This window comes from Helianthus annuus, chromosome 9 (genome assembly GCF_002127325.2).
Source record: "Helianthus annuus cultivar XRQ/B chromosome 9, HanXRQr2.0-SUNRISE, whole genome shotgun sequence".
NCBI lineage: Eukaryota > Viridiplantae > Streptophyta > Magnoliopsida > Asterales > Asteraceae > Helianthus > Helianthus annuus.
In genome coordinates, this window is record NC_035441.2 from 138,146,376 (window position 1) to 138,170,990 (window position 24,615).

The 24,615-nt window shown below is 38.8% G+C and overlaps 1 protein-coding gene and 1 long non-coding RNA gene across 2 annotated transcripts in view; one reads left to right on the top strand and one right to left on the bottom strand.

Annotated features, from left to right (window-relative positions):
* LOC110878887 (probable DNA-3-methyladenine glycosylase 2) overlaps window positions 1-24,615 on the bottom strand; it is a 51,675-nt gene that overhangs the window by 20,767 nt on the left and 6,293 nt on the right. The window lies entirely within an intron of this gene.
* LOC110878892 lies at window positions 21,105-22,852 on the top strand. Its single transcript, XR_002558292.2, has 3 exons — window positions 21,105-21,341; window positions 21,495-21,535; window positions 21,953-22,852. It is a non-coding gene; the product is annotated as an uncharacterized LOC110878892 (long non-coding RNA).

Below are 24,615 nucleotides of genomic sequence, written 5' to 3' on the forward strand. Positions count from 1 at the left end.
TTGAGAGAAACCGGTCTTAGTTCCCTAATCATATTCGTGTATATTAAACTAAATTAAAATCCATAGTTGTCTTAGACTTTCGCGCTCAGAGGTAGATTGTCGGATTAAGGCACTTTTAAAGAAGTTAGAGGACTGAGAGGAAGTCTAACCAACCGGTAGTCATAACAGCCCTGTAGAGTCTCACAGGTTTCTTCCTGAGAAGGGTCGGGAGGTCTTAGTAGGGATTTCTTAGGGTTTAGCATACGAAGATCCCGGTTCCATACCACTTTAGTTTCGAATAGAAATCCATTCCTAGTTAAATAGGATTCTAGCCTAGGTAGTTATTCGTCATCTCTGGTCACAATCTTCGTCTAAATCGCGTCTTAGTTAATCTAGTTAATTAGTTTAAATTTAATTTCAATTTTAGGATTGTTAGAAAACCCCCCAAAACAATAAAAACAAGTAATTCAGTTAGGTCAGTTAAGTTAGTCGAGTCTAGTCAACGTAATTAGAGAGTCTCGTGGGTTCGATACTCGGACTTACTTAGGCTATACTGCATTGACCGGTACACTTGCCGGTTGTGTGGTCCAGGTTTAGAGAGTCTTAGTCTTATAAATTTAAAACTTAGAGTGTCTAGTTTAGGGTTAAAATTAGTTAGTTTAATTAGACCACTTTTAGCACATCAAGTTTTTGGCGCCGTTGCCGGGGACTCTTGGTGATTGCGTTAATTTCTTTGACTGATCTTATCTGACATATCTGTGCTACTTGTATATTTTGTATATTGAGTCGTAGGAGTCTAATTGTCCGTGTCTTTTCTTTTTCTTGAGTCTTAGTGTCAGTTATGTGTCAAAATTGTGGTATACCTCACATCTCTATATTTTGTCCATATTTCCCGAGGTACTCCACATGTTGTTATGCTAACCCCTATGTGCAGCCGCAGTCATATTTTTCACAGGGGTATTCCTCGTACCAGCATGAGGAACCGTATCACCAGCCCCAACAACAAAATTCTAAAGTCTATGAGCAGGACCAGCTGGATAGGATAACGGGGTTGTTAGTTCAACTGGTAGCTACGGATGAGACTACTCAGAAAATGAATCAAGAACATGAAGTCCTGCTTCAAAATCACCAGTCTATACTCTCAGACATTCGATGTTCAGTAGAAGAAGTGTCTAGGAAATTGGAAGAAGTAGAAGAAACTGAGAATAAGGGCATCATTGATTTTGGCTGTGAAGAAGAGGAGATTATGATGCAAATGGCTAATTGCGGGATATTGAGAGAAAGTGTGGAAGAAGTAGACGAGTGGCAAGTCTACCAGGAATCATTGATTAAGGGGGTAGATGTTGATGAGGAATTAGATTTAGGAGATTCCTTAGGTAGTCTGTGACAACTCGTAATTCGAACATACTTTGTAACGTTACATGCTTATGTGTGCTACATTATTTGATTTAATGTTATGTGGTATATGTTATGTGAGTGTATTTATTATGTTATGGATTATGCGAACCGCACAACACGAATTGATCGCACAAGCCCATTTGGGCCACACCTTGTAATCGGACACCATAGGGCAGCCGAGTTGGGCTCGGCCCACTCCCCTTACGCAAACAAACACTCTCTAGGGACTTGTTTTCTCATTTGTCACAAAACACTTAACACACACAAATCCACAAAACCCTAGCTCCCTCTTCTCTTCCTTCTCTCTAGAACTCGACGGCACAAGGCAACCGTGCATCATTCTCTTGTTCGGGTCACCCTCCTACTACTATTAATCGGTTAGTGTTTGATTAATTGTGGTTGATATTTTGATATGTGTTATAACAGTCATGATGATGATGATATAGGGTTCTTGTTTAACATGATCGATTATGTTGATTGATTGATACATGTTTACTTGTCATGAAATCGGCTCACATGTACCGTATTATAGATCGATTTAGAGTTGTTAATCACTTGATGCTTGAAGTAACCGGCTGTGATATAGTAGAACTCGGATTGATGATCAGGTCTAATTCGATTAAATGTTAATAAGTTGTGTTCATGTATGGTTCGGTTAGGGTTCTTGAGTAAACATTGGATTATGCATGTTTGATCTATTATGTGTTGTATGATTAGTTGGGAACTTGTTAATTGATAAGTGTAAAAAGGAAACTGATTAAATTGATTGTCACCGATTGGCAAGAAATCCGGAATTTGTTAACCGGTCGCACAAGGCCCCTAGTCGCATAAGGGGTTCTTTCGCACAAGTCTGGTCAGTCGTACAAGACACGTCCAGTCGCACAAGGCCTGCTGGATCGCACATGCTGCATGTGTTTAACGGTTGGGCCTCTAAGCCCAAAATGAGTCGCACAAGACACATGGACCGTGCTGGATAGTTGTTGTTTGTTGTGATTGGGTCGCACAAGATGGTTATCTATTTTAATGGTTGGGCCGTAGACATGGGCTGGGTATTAGAGTTGATCGCACAAGTCGTTGTTCGGTTTAATTGTTTGGGTCGGGCTCTATAAGGCCGCACAACACGCTGTGGATCGCACAAGGATGTGCTGATCGCACAACGTGTTGGGCCGAGACATATGTGGGCTTCATCCGTACGATTAAATTGATAACATTTAAAACATTCTATGTGGGTACTATGTTGCCATGATCGATACGTGTTAGCAATATGTTGAACTATGTGTAATCATACGTGCTTTAATTGAACCTAAACCTGACTTGTGTGGTAACCCTGTTAGGACGTGGTTGACCACCCTTAGTTCAAGAACCTTTTGTGTATCTGCCGAGCAAACCAAGGTGAGTTCACACAGCCAAGGCATGGGGTTCCAGGGTGGGAATGGGTTTTGTTGAATTACTGTACATACTCAGCTGATAGAACCTAACAATACGATACGACTAGACTAGACTAGTAACACTCACTGAACTGATCTTCGCACACCTGCCAAGGGTTGGCCGCGATATTATGACTGACTTCGCACACCTGCCTTAGGAAGGCCGCGAACTAAACTTACTAATCTTCGCACACCTGCCTGGTAGGCCGCGATACTAATAAACCTAGTCTAGAATACTTGGGAGGAACATCCCCTAACATCTTCGCATACCTGCCTGGGAGGCCGCGATGGAAATATGATATATGATATAACGAACGAACTTGCTACTACTCACACTATACTATTACTGAACTATTAACTGTGAACTCGCTCAACTAGTTGTTGACTCTCTGCTGCATGCCTTGCAGGACCTTAGGTACTTCTGGAGCTTGCACAAGGAGGAGCAGGTCGTTGTGGACAAGGATTAGTGAATGCTTGCTAAACATTTATGACATTTTAAGCTGTTAACTATGTTGGGTTTATTTACATGCTTCCGCTACTTAAACAAAGTTTGGTTTTGAACATCAATCATGTCGTGATGAATTACATTATCTATTTTTATTATTAAATGCTGTGTTCGATATGATTGGTGGCTTGATCCTGGTCATGTCACTCCTCCAAGCGGTGGTAATCCAAGAGTGGATTTTGGGGGTGTGACAGATTGGTATCAGAGCCATTGGTTATAGAGAACTTGGTTTTAATATGGGAAAACGTTTTTATTAAAACCAGACTATAACCAGAACAGTGCTCTCAACGATCCACAACGACGCTTCGCTCCATGTGCAAGACTCGACATCCTAGGTAATATGGTTTATGTTCATTACCTGCATGCTAGAACTATATAGAACTTTGCTCGCATTACGCTTAGATACACATGACACTATTGCCTGAGAACACTTACGTGCTTACACTTTTCTGTCATCGCACTGCTCGCGAACCTTTCTCACCTACTCTACTTTTGCAATAAAGATCATGTCTGGACGAATTAACATGACACAAGCCCAGTTAGAGGCTCTCGTTCAAGCTCAAGTTGCTGCGGCACTTGCAGCTGCTCAAGCAGGTAGTATACCCTGCAGTATAGACTCACACTAGGACCCTTAGATCCTACATTAACTCTTGTATTTAACTTCGTCCTATTCGCACACAATAGGTCAACACGCGCAGCAACCTGTCTGCACTTTCAAGAACTTCATGGACTGTCGTCCAAGTACTTTCAGTGGCACCGAGGGGGCAGTGGGACTCCTCCATTGGTTTGAGAAGCTAGAGTCAGTGTTTGAAATGTGCGAATGCCCTGAGGCTCGCAGGGTCAAGTATGCCACTGGCACGTTGGAAGGGATTGCGCTCACCTGGTGGAACGCGCAAGTACAGATCCTAGGGTTGGCAGCTGCTAACGCCACACCTTGGGAGGACTTCAAGGAATTGATTAAGCGTGAGTACTGCACGCGAGACGACATTCACAAGCTGGAGAATGAGTTGTACCACTTGAAGATGACGGGGTCAGAGATAGAGGCTTACACGAAACGGTCAAACGAACTGGCCATCTTATGTCCAACGATGGTGGACCCTCCAGTTAAGCGCATTGAGTTGTATCTCAAGGGGCTTGCACCAGAAATTCAGAGCCACGTGACGTCGGCAAACCTCAACAATATCCAAGACATTCAGCGTCTTGCTCACCGACTCACCGATCAGGCAGTGGATCAGAACAAACTGCCAAAACGCATCAGTGCTACCACTACTGCTACTACTACTCCAGCTACTACTTCTGCCACCCCCAGCGAGAACAAAAGAAAGTGGGATGGGGATTCCAGCAAGGGATCAGTTTCTGTTCAGTCCCAAGCACAGCAGCGTCGCACCAACGACTACCAGAGTCCGAATCAGCAATCATCGGGCAGTCAGGGGCAGAGTGGATATCGGGGAATTCACCCGTGGTGTAACAGGTGCAACAAACACCACAGTGGAAGGTGTCGCAGAGAACGATGTCAAAGATGCCTCAAGCCGGGTCATGAGGCCAAGGATTGTAGAAGCTCACGGCCAGCAAATCAGAACCAGCAACTCCCACCGCCAGCTCCACAGAACCAGCAGCAGCAGCCACAGCGTGGAAATCGGGGATGTTTCCAGTGTGGGGCTGAAGGCCACTACAAACGTGATTGCCCTCAACTGAACCAGAACCAGAATCGCAACAACAACAATCAGGGCAACGGGAACAACAACAACAACAACGGGGGAAACAACAACAATGGCAACGAAGCTCGGGGTCGTGCTTTTGTGCTAGGTCGGGGTGACGCAGTGAATGATCCCAACGTAGTTATGGGTAAGTTTCTTCTCGACGATATTTATGTTACTGTCTTATTTGATTCGGGTGCTGATACAAGTTATATGTCCTTGAAAATGAGTAAATTGTTAAAACGTACCCCAACACCCCTAAACACCAAACACGTCGTAGAACTAGCCAATGGTAAGAGTGTAGAAGCCGCACACATAATCAAGGGTTGTAGTATCGTTTTAGCTGGTCAGACCTTCTCAATTGACCTTATACCCATAGTTTTGGGTAGTTTCGACGTCGTCATCGGTATGGATTGGTTATCCCAACATCACGTAGAGATTTTGTGCAAGGAAAAGGTCATTCGTATTCCTCGCTCTAGGCAGGAACCTCTCGAAGTTCAAGGCGACAAGAGTGGTGCTGTGGTTGGCATCATCTCTTTCTTAAAGGCGCAGAAATGCTTACGAAAGGGGCATACTGCAATTCTGGCACTTGTCACGGACGCATCAGCAAGGGAAAAGAAGTTGGAAGATATTCCAGTTGTACGTGACTTTCCTCAGGTGTTTCCTGAAGATTTACCCGGTTTACCGCCTCACCGCCAAGTCGAATTCCAGATTGAGTTAGCTCCTGGAGCAGCACCAATAGCCCGCGCACCGTATCGTTTAGCCCCAACCGAACTGGATGAACTGTCAAAGCAACTACAAGAGCTCTTGGAAAAGGGCTTTATTCGTCCAAGCTCATCGCCTTGGGGAGCTCCAGTACTTTTCGTGAAAAAGAAAGATGGCACCTTCAGGATGTGCATCGACTACCGGGAACTGAACAAGGTGACGGTGAAGAACCGTTATCCTCTTCCGCGTATAGACGACTTATTCGACCAGTTGCAGGGGTCGAGTTAATACTCCAAGATAGACTTGAGGTCAGGGTATCATCAGCTGAGAGTCCGGGATGAGGACGTCTCCAAGACCGCATTCAGAACTCGCTACGGTCACTACGAGTTTCTTGTCATGCCATTTGGGTTAACAAATGCGCCTGCCGTATTTATGGATTTGATGAACAGAGTGTGCAAGCCGTACTTAGACAAGTTCGTGATAGTTTTCATCGACGACATTCTGATCTACTCCAAGAGTCAGGAGGAGCACGAGCAGCATCTACGATTGATTTTGGAACTACTACGGAAGGAGCAATTGTACGCCAAGTTCTCGAAATGTGACTTCTGGCTTCGTGAAGTCCACTTCTTAGGCCATGTGGTGAACAGGGATGGGATTCATGTCGATCCATCCAAGGTAGATTCGATCAGAAACTGGCCTGCACTGCGTACACCAACGGAAATACGCCAATTCTTGGGTTTGGCGGGGTACTACAGGCGATTCATCAAAGACTTCTCAAAGATCGCACAGCCGCTTACTATGTTGACACAGAAAGGTGTTACCTATCGTTGGGGTAATACACAAGAAACGGCTTTTCAGTACCTAAAGGATAGGCTTTGCAGCGCACCTATTCTCTCATTGCCAGAAGGCACGGAAGATTTTGTAGTCTATTGTGACGCATCGATACAAGGACTTGGGTGTGTATTGATGCAACGGGATAAGGTTATTGCCTACGCTTCGCGACAGCTCAAGATTCATGAACGGAACTACACGACGCACGATTTAGAGCTGGGAGCTGTTGTTTTCGCGCTTAAGATATGGCGACACTACCTGTACGGTACCAGGTGCACAATATACACCGATCACAGGAGTCTCGAGCATATCCTTAAGCAAAAGGATTTGAACATGCGTCAACGAAGATGGGTTGAACTTCTGAACGATTATGAATGCGCCAAGTACCATCCAGGCAAAGCCAATGTTGTGGTTGACGCTCTCAGTCGGAAAGACACTCTACCTAGGCGCGTACGAGCGCTACAGCTTACGATTCAGTCCAGTCTTCCTGCGCAGATACGAACTGCTCAGATAGAAGCTTTAAAACCCGAAAACGTCAAGGCTGAAGCCTTACGCGGCTCAAGGCAACGAATGGAACAAAAAGAAGACGGCGCCTACTATGTAACGGGGCGTATTTGGGTCCCACTTTATGGCGGTTTACGAGAGCTTGTGATGGATGAAGCACACAAGTCTCGCTACTCGGTACATCCAGGTTCGGATAAAATGTACCATGACATCAGAACCACATATTGGTGGCCTAGCATGAAGGCCCACATCGCTACTTACGTCGGCAAGTGTTTGACTTGTGCAAAAGTCAAAGTGGAGTATCAGAAACCGGCGGGTCTACTTCAGCAACCCAAGATACCGCAGTGGAAATGGGAAGAAATTTCCATGGATTTTGTTACAGGCTTACCTAGGTCCCAGCGTAGGAATGATACCATATGGGTGATCGTGGATCGACTCACAAAGTCTGCACACTTCCTGGCTATAAAGGAAACGGATAAGTTCTCCACTCTCGCAGACATCTATCTTAAAGAAGTTGTTTCGAGGCACGGGGTGCCCACCGACACCCACCTCTTCCCAGAGGTACCGGGTTCGAGTCTTGGGAGTGACATACGTCGCCCAGGGTAAGAACTCGGCATGGGGAAGTCACCGCGGAGCTAGCTTGGTCGGGTAGCGGCTCCCGGAGTGAGATCACTCCGGCGGTTGGGAGGACCGTGCACTTACCCCCCCCCCCCCCGCCCACCTCCATCATTTCGGATCGGGATGCACGATTCACGTCAGAGCTATGGCAAGCGATGCACAAATCTTTCGGCTCGCGGTTAGACATGAGCACCGCATATCATCCTCAGACGGATGGGCAGTCTGAGCGGACGATCCAAACCCTTGAAGACAAGCTTAGGGCGTGTGTTATCGATTTCGGCAACGGCTGGGAAAAGCATCTCCCTTTGGTGGAGTTCTCGTACAATAACAGTTATCACACCAGCATACAAGCCGCTCCATTCGAGGCATTGTACGGGCGTAAATGCCGGTCTCCTCTCTGTTGGGCAGAGGTGGGAGATAGTCAGATCACGGGTCCAGAGATTGTAGTGGACGCCACAGAAAAGATCGCGCAAATACGACAACGCATGGCGGCAGCACGCGACCGTTACATGCTTATGTGTGCTACATTATTTGATTTAATGTTATGTGGTATATGTTATGTGAGTGTATTTATTATGTTATGGATTATGCGAACCGCACAACACGAATTGATCGCACAAGCCCATTTGGGCCACACCTTGTAATCGGACACCATAGGGCAGCCGAGTTGGGCTCGGCCCACTCCCCTTACGCAAACAAACACTCTCTAGGGACTTGTTTTCTCATTTGTCACAAAACACTTAACACACACAAATCCACAAAACCCTAGCTCCCTCTTCTCTTCCTTCTCTCTAGAACTCGACGGCACAAGGCAACCGTGCATCATTCTCTTGTTCGGGTCACCCTCCTACTACTATTAATCGGTTAGTGTTTGATTAATTGTGGTTGATATTTTGATATGTGTTATAACAGTCATGATGATGATGATATAGGGTTCTTGTTTAACATGATCGATTATGTTGATTGATTGATACATGTTTACTTGTCATGAAATCGGCTCACATGTACCGTATTATAGATCGATTTAGAGTTGTTAATCACTTGATGCTTGAAGTAACCGGCTGTGATATAGTACAACTCGGATTGATGATCAGGTCTAATTCGATTAAATGTTAATAAGTTGTGTTCATGTATGGTTCGGTTAGGGTTCTTGAGTAAACATTGGATTATGCATGTTTGATCTATTATGTGTTGTATGATTAGTTGGGAACTTGTTAATTGATAAGTGTAAAAAGGAAACTGATTAAATTGATTGTAACCGATTGGCAAGAAATCCGGAATTTGTTAACCGGTCGCACAAGGCCCCTAGTCGCATAAGGGGTTCTTTCGCACAAGTCTGGTCAGTCGTACAAGACACGTCCAGTCGCACAAGGCCTGCTGGATCGCACATGTTGCATGTGTTTAACGGTTGGGCCTCTAAGCCCAAAATGAGTCGCACAAGACACATGGACCGTGCTGGATAGTTGTTGTTTGTTGTGATTGGGCGGCACAAGATGGTTATCTATTTTAATGGTTGGGCCGTAGACATGGGCTGGGTATTAGAGTTGATCGCACAAGTCGTTGTTCGGTTTAATTGTTTGGGCCGGGCTCTATCAGGTCGCACAACACGCTGTGGATCGCACAAGGATGTGCTGATCGCACAACGTGTTGGGCCGAGACATATGTGGGCTTCATCCGTACGATTAAATTGATAACATTTAAAACATTCTATGTGGGTACTATGTTGCCATGATCGATACGTGTTAGCAATATGTTGAACTATGTGTAATCATACGTGCTTTAATTGAACCTAAACCTGACTTGTGTGGTAACCCTGTTAGGACGTGGTTGACCACCCTTAGTTCAAGAACCTTTTGTGTATCTGCCGAGCAAACCAAGGTGAGTTCACACAGCCAAGGCATGGGGTTCCCGGGTGGGAATGGGTTTTGTTGAATTATTGTACATACTCAGCTGATAGAACCTAACAATACGATACGACTAGACTAGTAACACTCACTGAACTGATCTTCGCACACCTGCCAAGGGTTGGCCGCGATATTATGACTGACTTCGCACACCTGCCTTAGGAAGGCCGCGAACTAAACTTACTAATCTTCGCACACCTGCCTGGTAGGCCGCGATACTAATAAACCTAGTCTAGAATACTTGGGAGGAACATCCCCTAACATCTTCGCATACCTGCCTGGGAGGCCGCGATGGAAATATGATATATGATATAACGAACGAACTTGCTACTACTCACACTATACTATTACTGAACTATTAACTGTGAACTCGCTCAACTAGTTGTTGACTCTCTGCTGCATGCCTTGCAGGACCTTAGGTACTTCTGGAGCTTGCACAAGGAGGAGCAGGTCGTTGTGGACAAGGATTAGTGAATGCTTGCTAAACATTTATGACATTTTAAGTTGTTAACTATGTTGGGTTTATTTACATGCTTCCGCTACTTAAACAAAGTTTGGTTTTGAACATCAATCATGTCGTGATGAATTACATTATCTATTTTTATTATTAAATGCTGTGTTCGATATGATTGGTGGCTTGATCCTGGTCATGTCACTCCTCCAAGCGGTGGTAGTCCAAGAGTGGATTTTGGGGGTGTGACATAGTCTGTTTGATGATGAGGTAGAGAAAAAAGTGTTAAGTTGGGAAGATGAGTTTTTAGGGGAGTTAGAAGGTTTATCAGAATCTGAACAAGTAGGGGAAGTTGATCCATTAGGTGATTTAGCAAATTTAGAAGCCCTACTAGAAGTTAAACCCGAGAAAATAAGTGAACCCACACCGCATGTAGAAATTAAGTGTGGGGATCTTCCCAAGGAAGTAGAGGGAATGGTGGAAGATGAAGAACACCATAGCTGGCCCGTGGTACTGATAACGAGTGCGACTAAAAAATCGAAACCACGGGAGAAGGCAAAGAAAAGAAAAAGAAAAGATGGAAAACGGAAGAGGAATGAAGGCTGGTACAAGAAGGAGCCGTTGGCGCACGACCAATATTCGCATTACATGTCGCGCATTTGGTTCCTTCCAGGTAAGTATAAATTTTGGTGGTCTGACCCGTTAAGATTTTCAAAATATTTTATTATTCCACCAGTAAATTTTTAACTATTTTTGAAGATCGGGTGGAATTAAACGGGTTAGATAGGGTCCAGATCAAGGAGAAACCTCCTGATTAAGTTCAAGTGTGGGGAGGTTTCTTGTAGAGTTTGTAAAATTTATATATTTGGTGTATTTTCGGTAGTTAGTAGTTTTTGTATATTGAGTCTTATTTAGTAGTTTTTTTAGTCGTTTTTTTTAGAGTCGGTATTGCTTTAGTTTTTGTTTATTTTTGTTTATGCAGGTTTGAATTGTACCACCCGTACGCAATCTCCATTCGGGTGATTTTGGAGCTGCGTGTCAAATTTCAGGCATTTACCAAGTATACCAGTCTGTGTCAAAAGCCGATCGCAAACGAAATGCTATACGATCGAGCTGGATTGGACAAGAGTTTCGGAGCTTATGCGATAATTAACCAGCTAAGTCCTTTCCAGTTATGCCCTTTGTCTTTTATGTCTTATTTATTTTAGTTTTTGAGTCGGTTTCCATCCTACATTGAGGGCAATGTAGAGTTTAAGTGTGGGGATGGGAACTATCGTTTAGTGTCTAGTTAGTAGAGTCTCGAGTCATAAAAAAAATAAAAATTAAAAAATCCAAAAAAAATTGAAAAATCAGAAAATGTCTTTCGATTTAAAGAAGTTCAAAAATAAAACGGAAAATGATAAAAAAAAAGTCGGGTTTTTGTTCGGGTTCAAATAATAATAATATGAGATAATTCAATTGAGCTTATGTCTAGTTTGGGATGTGCGGGTAGGCTCGATTCGGTTCTAGGTTACTTTGAACTTAAATATACCTAATTGTCGGTCTACTAGTGGGTTCTCATCTAGGGAAAGTGGGGAAATTGAAACCGTCGATAATAGTATAAGGGATGCCGTTATAAGCTAAGATCGTTAGAGTTTTTGGTCATTATCTCGTTGAAAAAGAAAAAAAATAATAAATAAATAAACGAGCTAGAAACTAAATGAAAGTAGCTATTTCTATGTAGTCTGTGGTTGGGGATAGCGACTCTACAGCCGGATTACCTCTAGGGTGTGTGAAATCGACCTTGCAAATAAAAAAAATAAATAAATAAAAAGTACCGAAGCCTATGTAATCTGTGGTTGGGGATAGCGACTCTACAGCCGGAATACCTCTGGGTTAGGGAAAGCAACGTCTACGCTCGAAAAGAAAAGGAAAAGAAAAAAAAGAGAATAGATTTGATTCTAAACTCTCTTGATCTTGGTATAAGGCGGTTAGGAAATAACCCAGTGGTGGTTCCTTTTGTCCTATAAGCTTGAGGGGGGATTAGGTGGACTTGCAATTCTTAGCGTGAGACCCTAGGTGGATTGACCGAACTTGAACCTAAATTGCATGATAAGGGCTTGGAACCGGGTTGGATTTAAGAGGATCATTATACTTGCAATCGCGGCTAACATGAGCGTCGATTTAAATAAAATAACTTAAGCTTTTGGCCCGTTCAACTATTCCGACTATGATTCCGTTTGCATAGATTCTTTTTCGGGGACGAAAAAAGATTTAGTGTGGGGATATTTGATGTGGGGTAAAATACACATATTTGTCCCGTGTAAATTGTATAATTATTGTATAGTTTTTATTTGTTTTTATTTAGTTTTAGTAGTATATTATATTATTTTGTGTTTTGGCAAGTCCTGGTGCAAATGGAGCAAAAACGAGTAATATGGAAATAACCAGCCAGTTGGGCAGAGTGGGGTGCCAGAGACCGAAGTAAATTTGCAGCTATTTTATGTGAGTGGGCCGATGCCACTATCTCTAATTTATATATTAAAGGCGAGGGACCCAAAGTGGCATATATGGAAGTGAAAAATTTCATAGTGACATGTTGCAAAAGATTGAGGGAACAAAATTACAAAAGTGCTCAAAGATGGAATTAATTCCATGACAAAATAAAGGAATCCATGTGAATTGTGAATTGTGTTGACCGACCCAATTGTTTTGTTTGATCAGAATTGTTTTTTTTGTCGAATTGGGCTCTATGGTTGGAATTAGCTGAAGCAGGCCCAATAAATATTGAGATGGGATTACAATAGAAGGGAGGCAGCCATATTGTTGGAATAGAGATTACGGCTGAATGGCCCATTACGAAGAGGTCAGACGCAATATATAATCAACATCAGACGACTTCGAGAGGGGACGGCTGTTAGGAGCAGACGACGAACAGAAGGAACGATCTGGAGCAGGGGTTTCATACGGTTCAAGTTTCAAGGCCGCGATTCAAGATTCGATTACGGGTTTGCAAATAATTAATTTATTGGTTCGATATACTTTTTGTTTATTGAATTCATGACTATGATTTATTATTTTAAGACTTGTATTGCATTCTTGGTTATGGTTTTTGGCTAGACTTCCTTTGCTACCTAGGTTAAGATGAATATTTAATAAAGTTTGGATTTCTCTTCGTTTATTATCGTGTGTATGGGTTTTTCTTAAAAAGTAAAGAACTTTGGAATCTTTAACTTAGTGCGTATGCGTATCTAGTTTTGATTATTGATTGTTTATTCGTTTCACATGAACCTTGGTGAATGTCTTTCATAGGATAGGTTTGTGTTGATTGTTCGAGTCTTTGCGGGTTCGGGTAGTCTTTGGGTGAATTGGCCAATAACCTTAGAAACGGTAAATAAAATATATTTAGAACTTGATATTCTGCTAATCTTGTCGCTGAGAGGCTCGAGGTTATTAATAGGTCTCAATTTGATATATAGCTAGGATTAGGTTTTGAGAGAAATCGGTCTTAGTTCCCTAATCATATTCGTGTCTATTAAACTAAATTAAAATCCATAGTTGTCTTAGACTTTCACGCTGAGAGGTAGATTGTCGGATTAAGGCACTTTTAAAGAAGTTAGAGGACTGAGAGGAAGTCTAACCAACCGGTAGTCATAACAGCCCTGTAGAGTCTCACAGGTTTCTTCCTGAGAAGGGTCGGGAGGTCTTAGTAGGGATTTCTTAGGGTTTAGCATACGAAGATCCCGGTTCCATACCACTTTAGTTTCGAATAGAAATCCATTCCTAGTTAAATAGGATTCTAGCCTAGGTAGTTATTCGTCATCTCTGGTCACAATCTTCGTCTAAATCGCGTCTTAGTTAATCTAGTTAATTAGTTTAAATTTAATTTCAATTTTAGGATTGTTAGAAAACCCCCCAAAACAATAAAAACAAGTAATTCAGTTAGGTCAGTTAAGTTAGTCGAGTCTAGTCAACGTAATTAGAGAGTCTCGTGGGTTCGATACTCGGACTTACTTAGGCTATACTGCATTGACCGGTACACTTGCCGGTTGTGTGGTCTAGGTTTAGAGAGTCTTAGTCTTATAAATTTAAAACTTAGAGTGTCTAGTTTAGGGTTAAAATTAGTTAGTTTAATTAGACCACTTTTAGCACATCAGCATGTAAAACGAATTTCGTGAACCCATCTTGCATTTTATGGACATGAACTCGAGGAACTTGAGGCTACATCAAGATCCATGAAGGCTTGTTAAGCTATTGAGTTGGATTTGAGACTAGGTTAAGCTTGACTTAATTTAACTAGAGGCCTAATTGTTAATTTGTAACCGGTATTTACCACCCAAAAGTAGAGGTATACGTTCAATCTGGTTCAGGATCTTGAACTGATAGAGAAACTAGTTTGGGTGAAACCGGCCCCCAATCAATCCGTTTTGAACGGGTTAAAACCAGTTTTGTTGAAACATGAATAAAACTGATAAAAGTTGTACTGAACCGAATTGTAACCGGTTTCTAATCCAAACCGATTTGACCAGATCCGGTTTTACCTTTATAACCAATCCAATTTGGCCAAAAATCAGTTTTATGTACCTCTACCCAAAAGTCTCACCGACTAAAGAGACAGGCCAACAGTGTGAACAGTAGATCGCACTTTGGAAGGCCCTTATGGAAACTGACATTGGGCCAATTTCTAAATGTCAAGTGTGCTATTTGTGCCTATGAACACTTGTCTCATCTTTAGAGTTTAGACCCCCCCTCCCAACCCCCACGTCACTCAATTTCCTCAAACAAGCATACTTTTGATTTAATGATGTTTCACCATGTCATTCATTTAGTGTTATACACGCTTTAAACAACCCGATCTGGTCACAAGCTGATATACATCAGGTTCAGTTGCTAAAATGGATTAATTGGGTCACATTTTTACCGGCATCCTAACCCGAAGACCCACCATGATCCGACCCATGAGCAACAAAATGGAGCCAGGTTTTATTTTTTATTCCATTTCCAATTTTAAACAACTTAATTCCCACGTTTCCTTCTTTTTATTTTTCTGCATTTTAATTCAAAGTTTTAGGTAGTGGTCAAAGTCAGTTTGCATGTTTTTAGGTAGTGGGTTAGTTTCTTCATTTCTTTTCTATATGTAAATCGTAAGCACACTAAGGAAGGCAGTTTTTGATGAGTTTGAAATTTTTGTGTGTTAATTTTCTCAATGGATTTTGAGAGTAATTAATTCTTCCATGCTAGTTCAAGTGTGGCAACTTGAATGGTGTTCTTGGAGCCTAGATTAGAATCAAGTGGTGTTTCTGTATCTTGATTCTCGTTTAGTTTGCCCTAATCGATTTCTTGTGTGGTGTGTCTGTATCACAAGAGACCGTTAGATCTATCCGTTTTATTTAGAGTTTTAATTTCATAGCCGATATCGAGTCGTACTCCTATCACAAGCTACTTAAAATTGGCTCGCTAAAAAATCAATTGAACCGAGTTTAAACCGGCTCAGGTCTATTGAAGTCCGCTTGAGCCTAATTTTCACTTGTCATTCCTAGATTAAGCTCAAGAGTCTAAACAAACATATTACTTACATGTTCATTATTGTATATGAAAATATGATAAATTGACTAAATATATACATATTATATTATATATAAGACAAATATATATAAAGTTGTGTATGTATAAGCACATAATAATTGAATACTTAATAAATAATAAACGACTTTTGGTTCGGGCTTGAAAAACTACCCATGAACAAATGACGGCTTTACTCGTTGTCACCCCTAGTGTGAAGCATCTTAACTAAAAGCATCTTCAATGGAGGCTTTGAAGGGTGTATTTTAGCCTAGTTATCATCCTTCACCATTAATGGTAATTTTAATTTTGAAATTTTGGTGTGTATTTAAAGTTGAAAATATAGATTTATTAATAAATTATTAAATGTTTATATGTTAATAAATTTATAGATTTATGATAAATCATCATTTTAAAATTATATAACCCTACAAAAAGCAACTTAAGACACCATGGTTTGAATCACACCCCTTCAAAAAGACACAACCCTTCAAACCACTTTAAATGTATCACACCCCTTACAAAAAGAGTGACAACTTTTAAATATATCACACCCCTTCAAAAAGAAACAACCCTTCAAGCCAAAAGTCATGACCTTTCAATTCGCAACATCTTAATACCAACACTACAAAAAGCAACTTAAGACACCATGGTTTGAATCACACCCATTCAAAAAGACACAACCCTTTAAACCACTTTTAAATGTATCACACCCCTTACAAAAAAGTGACAACTTTTAAATATATCACACCCCTTCAAAAAGAAACAACCCTTCAAGCCAAAAGTCATGACCTTTCAATTCGCAACATCTTAATACCAACATGTTTACATATAGCACCGATTAAAAACATTCTAAAAAACCGACGCACCATTCAAATGAACAAGTATACATTTTTTCCTGCCATCTCACCACCGCCATATATCCGAGCGTAACCTTAACTGCCATTTTTTTAGTCATTTTTCTATTTTTCTCTCACCGCCTTCGGTTTCCTCCGTTACTGATCGTCATAGCACTTTCGTTTGATTCTGGTATGTTCTCGCTACCATCATTCAAACAAAGAACAGAGACTTACATAACAAATAAAAGTGATTGTGTAGAAATAATAAATCAATGATGGATCACATACTGATGATCCATGACTCAATAAAATTGTGAGGTTTGTAGACGAATGATGGATCACATACTGATGAACCATGACTCAATAAAATATGTGTTTTTATTTATATTCAGATTTGAGAAACTAGCAACTACAAGAATTTTATGCAATTGTTTGATTTATATATTGTTCTTTGTTTGTATGGTGTGAACAAGGCACGTGTTTTCATGTGTTTACGTTAATTACCGTTTTTCATGTATACATGTGTCTTCATGTGTATACGTTAATTACCCTCTGAATCGGACATGAAACCATTATGGGAATTTAATCTGTTGACAAGAAGATAATGATGGATCATGGGGAAGTGTAGTTTTCTATAGTATTTCTCACTTTTTCCCTAAAACCTATTGAATTTTCCTATTTATGCATTTTTCTTTGGGTTTAGGGGATTTCAATTCTTTTGTTAGGTCTTTGCTGTGCAAAGTTAGCGTTACTATTAATCCGTTATTGTAAAGAATTAAATCAACACCGACTAAATTCACGCGGGATAATCTTATTATATCAACTTTGTGATTCATTTTTTCGTCATTTTCTGAATTTTTCGTTTTGAATTTGGTTGATTTGGTCATACCCAATTTTGATTGTTGATATTTTATTTATTCATGAAGATAGATACACGGTGATACATATAAATTTGATGATCATGTGTAAATATAATTCTATCAATGGGATTGATGATATATTGATATGAAATTGTCCTTTGAAGATACAATAATTTTCTGCATATACAAATTGATATTGAGTTAACACTTTAAAATATTTAATTTTTAAATTGTCAACGGATTCAGGTATATGCCTCTCTGTTTGCTTTTCCTTCTCAACCTTGACAAATCTCTACCAAAAATTCATCTCAAATCTATTTATCATAATTTTGTCGTTGATGTATTGTTTGTCGCATTTTAATCAATAGATTGAATAAGGTAAGGATTTATTGTTTTCATCACTGAATATGTTAGATTTGTTTTGAAGATATTGAAACTTGGCATTTTTGTTGTTCATTAAGTTTAATTTAACAATGAAAAGTACGTATTGCATATATAAAGTTAATTTGTGTTACACATCTGATATTGTGATACTAAATGCAACCACTAGTACATAAATAGGCAAAAGATGCCATGGGATTTTCAAAAGATGCGGTTGGTAGGTTGCAACCGCATCTTTTGATTCATATGATAAAGCCATGTATTCATCTTGAAAAAAACATCATCCAAAAGATGCGGGTCTAATGAAACCGCATCTTTTGCATCTTTTGATTCATCCGATGGTCATGCATTTAGTTTGAAAAAAAACATCGCACAAAAGATGCGGTTCTAGTGTAACCGCATCTTTTGCATGTATGAAAAATCAACAAAAGCCTCTCTTGATATTGATTTCAAATTTTTGATTATTATCTTCTTCCTTTAATAATACCTGAAACAATAGATTTCAAAATTTTATCATCATCTTCTTCCTTTAATATCTGAAAAAAAGATTTCATAAAAAATCGATTTTTTTATTTTTCTTTTTTAACTTTTCCAATTAAATACTAGCTTAAAAACATATCCAAACGCCCATAATCCCTTTTTCTATTTTCTCATTATTTTGTTTGAGCGATTAAATTATAAACACCTAAAAAACATAGACTAAAAAATTATATTTTACAATAGATTATAATTTATTTTTTATCACTGAATTCACTCATCATTTGATACCAAGGTAGGTTAGATATATTTTTTTGAATGGCAAAGTTGGATCACTAACGTATACTACTTGGGGTAGCATCGTGTCACCAGCAGAACTACTCAACCATATGCATCTTCACGAGCCATAAATGCATATACACCAATTCAGGAGTAAATCCAATAAATATGAGAAATCCCCTCTTATAGGAATCGAACTCAGAACCTGTTGGTCACAAGGCTTTATCTCACCTCAAAGATGCCACTAGGCTATAAAGCAATGAGCATATTACATATTTATTATTCATGTCTTTTTTATATTCGTCGTGCGATGGTAATTATACACCCCCAAAAATTGTTTGACATCTCTATAAAACGCGCATAACATTATATGCGTCATATATGGTTTTTACTTACATTAAATAATGCTACAATACAACGCGTATAGTGATATATGCGTCGTATAGAATTTTTATGTGTAGAACTACTATTTTTACTAACTTCTTTATACGATATTTATAGTTTTAGAAAGTTTTTAAAAAAAATCTTAAAAGATTAACCATAACTATATGATATGTAGGGTTGTTCACGAGCCGAGCCGAGCCGAGCTAGGGCAAGCTCGGGCTCCGCTCGATTATAAACCGAGCTGAAAATCTAAGCTCGGGCTCGGCTTGGTTTTAAACCGAGCTGGCTCGGCTCGGCTTGGTTTGACTCGATTTTAAAAATAAAAATTAAAACATAGCTCTCAAAATTCAGTATTCTAAAATATTATTCAATACTTCAAAATAACATATTCAAAATAAGTTCAACCAAAAACATTACAAGTCAAAATCACGTTCAACAACGCAAAATAAGTTTTATATTTTAAGTAAATACAATATTTGTTTATTAGCACGACATTCAACCTTTAAATATGTCATATATATCAAATTACAAGCCTAAATACATGTAAATAATAATCACTTTTCTGTAATATATTATATGTATATAAGAATAAAATATATTATATGTAAAATAATTTGAGCTAAGTCGAGCCGAGTACCAAGAGAGCCAAATCGAGCCAATTTGGCTCGTCACGAGCCGAGCCGAGCTAGGCTCACTTTCTAACCAAGCCGAGCCGGCTCGGCTCACTTTCAAACCGAGCTATATCGAGCGAGCTTTTTCCGAGCTAAATCCGAGCAAGCTCCAAGCCGCAAGCTTTTTGGACAGCCCTAACTATATGATACTATAATAAACTACACATATACGATATCATTGACCATTGTGATCCATCAAGGCCTAATGAGGTCTGTTAAGATATATATATGATCTACTATTGTACACTGTAAACCGTTAAGGTAAATATGGTTCGTTAAGACGTACACGATTTGCTAATGTCTTTTGTAATCTATTAAGGCCCAATATGATCCGTTAGGACACGTATGATCTATTATTGTCCATTGTGATCTTCTAAGGCCTAATATGCTCTGTGAAGACATATGATATATTATTGTTCAATGTGATCCATTAAGGCCCAATATGGTCCATTAAGACGTACAGGAATTTATTATCTTTTGTGATCCATTAAGGCCCAATATGATCCGTTAGGACACATATGATCTATTATCGTCCACTGTGATCCTGTAAGGCCTAATATGATCTGTTAAGACACACATGATATATTATTGTCCACTGTAATCCATTAAGGCCCAATATGGTCCGTTAAGGCGTATATGATCTATTATTGTCCATTATGAATTTGCCGTATAAAGATGTTTTCTTTTGTCCATTGTTGCCTGGCTAATCGCACCCAAGAACCACCCAAAAGGCAACTACTCACTCAAAATCCAACCCGACCCGCCCAAATACCCCACCTGCCAAAACCTACCCTATCAATACAGAATCTCCAACGCCTCGAAAACCTCCACTGTGAACAGTCTAGCCTTAACCCTCCAAAACCTCTAACGTGAAATGTCGCACCATCGACTCCGATCGTGAATGGGCAATTGCTACTCGTTATCAACATGCAGTAGTTTGTTCTCATTGGAATTTTATTTTTTACTCTCTCCCTCTCTCTCTCTCTGACTCACTAAGTCATGCGTGCGCACATACACACACTCCACACATGTGCGACTACAGAGTACTTAATGTTTTTAATTTCCTAGTTCTAGGTTTTGTTATGAGTCTGTATCCCGAGCCTAAAAACAAGCTCGTTTAATAAACGAGCCCAAATGTTGCTTGTCGAGCTCAAGCCAGCTCACGAGCCTAAACCAACCCATTTTTTTATAAATTTTAATTTATATATATATATATGTATAACTTATATTTAAATAATCATAAATACTAGTTATAAAAAATAAAAAATAAAAATAATTAAATTATATATAAATAATAAGTGTAATCAATATAAAGTAAATAATAAATAATAAACGAGTCAAGTCTAACGCGAGCTCAAACTTGAAAAACTACCAATAAGCCGAGTTTGAGCATTAGAAACAAAGCTCGAAATGAGCTTGAGCTCGAGCTTTCATTAGTTAAACGAGCTCGAACTCGTGCTCGCCTCGTTTGCAACCCTCACGGATCACACTTCTTTATTTTAGATATAATTTATAATATTTTTAGTTTACTTTAATATCCTTTGGCTGAATTCAGTTTATTTATATGATTTAAAAGAAATAATAATCTACGTTTTGTTAATTTTCAATACAATTTAAGCTTCCCTCCTATATCTCTTTTCCCTCAAATTAAATTCCCACTCAAAATTTCTCACTTTTAAAAGTTAACCGCCCATTCATTAATTCTCCTTTCTCCCCTACATCTCAGCCATAAATCGGTTCCCCTGCCCCCAAATCCAACTGCGATAAACAGAGATATTGAGTTGTGGATGATTCTTGAAGATGATTTGATCACAGTTGCTCACCGCTACAACACGAATGATTCTCTCTATATCTCTTGTTGTCCACTGCACTACCATCGCACCACCACATGTAATTTTCAATCCAGCCTTCCCATTGCATTTCAACTCTGTTAAATCACATTTGATTTAATGTATTTGACGCTTGAGCTTGATAAGGGATTTTGATTGTTATTGTTCATTGTACTCTTAAATTAAATTCGTATGTTTATTTGGTGCTTTGCAGTTTGCACACAACCTATTTGATGAAATGCCACATAGAGCTGGGTAAGTTTAGTTTAATTATATTTCGATTTTGCTAACATGTTTAAGATATTTAGGTTGTAGCCAATTGACATCTAACATCTTTGTCTGAAAGTTGATGTTAAAATTTTGTTGTTATAATTACCTGTTGAACTTATTTTATCTTTTTTGGTTGAGATTTTTTTTTTTTTATTTTGACTTTCTTTTTAAGAGCTTATTGTCATGGCTTGTTAGATCAATTGTTTTGTGGAAAAATATTCGGTTTTAAAGCAACAAAACTAATTAGACTTAAACAGCATATGGAAGGCTTTCTGATAGCTATGTGCTCTACTGGTACTTCTCACAGTTTTATCTATGCATATGTTCTGAAGTCCAATGAAACTATTTCTGTTGCACATATATTTGAAGTGTTAACTGTGATTATGTTATTGTTCATGATAGGAATTCTGGAAATATCCTTTTGGTCATAGTCCTTGAAATATGCATCTAGGGTGGTATTCCTTTTGGAGAACAATTGTCTGTAAGTCTAAGGCACTCTCAAGGTATATCATCCTTTTAATTTATTTTATACATTTAGATATTTTATTTTGTTTGTTTTTCAAAAATGGAATACACAAGAGAAGACTTCGGGTGAGGAAATTGAATCTATGGTCGTAGACTTGATGGAGCGTAGGATTAAGGAGGTGTTTGGGGTCTGGACATGAACTCCGTAAAGGTATCTCAAGGTTAGCTCAAATTTGACCATTTAATGTTCATTTCTATTTAAGAAAGTATAAAGATATGTATTGATACAGAATGATCTTTCTAGTTTTAAAGCCTTTTCTTACGGTTCCTAATGTATATAATATATATTTACATATCCATAATTGTTATTTAATGTCTTCATTTGATAATCGCAAGAACTAGTGAGATTGTTTTTGCACATGAAAAACAGATAATTGTCAAAAGCCATCAATGAGGTACGATAATAATAACCACGTGTAACACAGACCATGCCCATGTATCAGTCTAGTCTCTTAATGACATGTTTTTGCAATGTAGTTCGTGCTGCTATAAAGTTGAAATTTGATTATCATAGGGCACTGTTTGGGTTAGTTTAAAGAACTTTTCTTCTCTACAATTCCGGTTGCAAGCATGGATTGAAGACGTTGGTTTGGGTTTAAAGTATGAAGACATCGGTCGGTTCAGGAAGTTATTGTGTATCACTTTCATATTTAGAGTTATATGTATTGTTAGAATTGTTGTGTTAGAGGAAAACTTTTGTAATAGTGTGTTACTTTGAAAACTTTGTATTTTATATTCTTGGGTTGTATTATATTCATTCTAATTAATTTTGTTTTTTATATATTTTATTTTAAATATTAGACAGTTTGTTAATCATGGGATTTTTAAATTTTTTATATTATTTACTCTAAATGCCAACAGATGCGGTTCTAGAACCCCATCTCTTGAGTATATTAGGAATAGATTTTTGTTAATATATCAAAAGATGCGGTTCTAAAACCGCATCTCTAGAGAATATTATGGAAAAGTAGTTTTTTGTTAATATTTCAAAAGATGCGGTTCTATCAAAAGATGCGGTTCTAGAACCGCATCTCTTGGAACCGCATCTCTTGGCATATAGTCAAAAGATGCCTTGCCATAAGATGCGGGTCTAAAACCGCATCTCATAGCCAATTTAACCGCATCTTTTGATCAAATCTGTACTAGTGAACCTATGTTTTGCATAAAAAAAAAAGAATTTTCGTTTCGCATATCATATACCGATACTATAATCAACATCCCGCCGCAGCGCGCGGGTTAACGTCAACTCGTATTTATATATTTATTAAACTTTATAATACAAATTTAAAAATTCCAAACGGCTTGAAAGAAATAAAGGCACGAGGTCGGACTTGAAAGATAAAAACTCATGTGTTATACTATGCAATATGATTGTAGATGATGGGAAGGACTTGAAAGATAAAAACTCATGTGTTATACTATGCAATATGATTGTAGATGATGGGAAGGTGAATAAGCTGAGCCACTAGTGATGTATTCAGATATTGATCACTAAAAACTTGAATTGGGTCAAGCTAAGCCCGACTTAACTTATCGAGCTCGAATAGGCTTGCGAAAATAAACGAACCTAACATTTGTACAAGTATTATAAAAAAAACTATATAATATATATTAAGTTATATATATTAAATTATACTTATATGAAATATATACAAAATAGTAATAAATAAACTAACAATACAAAATAAAATAACAATAGAACAAAACAAAATAAAATAAAATAACAATAGAGTTTAGACAAGTCAGCTAAACAAATTAAGCTCAAGCTATGGTAGAGGTCAGAGGTGAAAGGTTATGACATACTAACATATCTAATAAGTCGGATAATGACAAGAAAAAACCACTAATATAGGAACACTTAAGTCGTGGCAGAATTTGAACATAACCTAGAAATATTAAAAATTTTACGTGACAGCAAAGTTCACCATGCATTTCGACCCGTGTTACTATAGAGCATATCTGAATTCTTAAGCACTTGTTATATTTATATTAATCTATATTATTTTATTATGTTTTAAAAGTTTTAACTTTAATTTTTTTTTAAATTTCAAAATCAATTTTTTCTCCAGTTTATAATACTTCAATATATTTTATTATATTTTTACAGACATTATTATATATATCAATTTACATCGATGGTTTGCGTCAGGGATGTGTCTGCTTCTTAACTTTAGCCACCTAACTTTTCAAAGTTTCATTTTCGCCCTCTCCTCGGTTTCACTTTTGCATATTTCTTCTACAGTCACATGGGTTTATGGTTCTGAGATATTAAGGGTTAAAATAAGCAATCCCAAAATACAAATTACAATATTTATCATCTTTGGAGAGGGATCTGAAGGATATCCTGGTTGGTGTTGTTGGCGGTTTGTGGTGGTGTTGTTTGCTCCGAGAGAGAGATAGAGCTACGTTGTTTAACTGTTAGGTTTCGGCGGTGGTTGCCGGTTATCCACATTTAATCTCGCTAGAAATTGTACAGAGCCCACCATCCACCACCTTAACTACTACGGCGGTTTGAGTGGGTGAAGTGGTAAGCTCTTCAA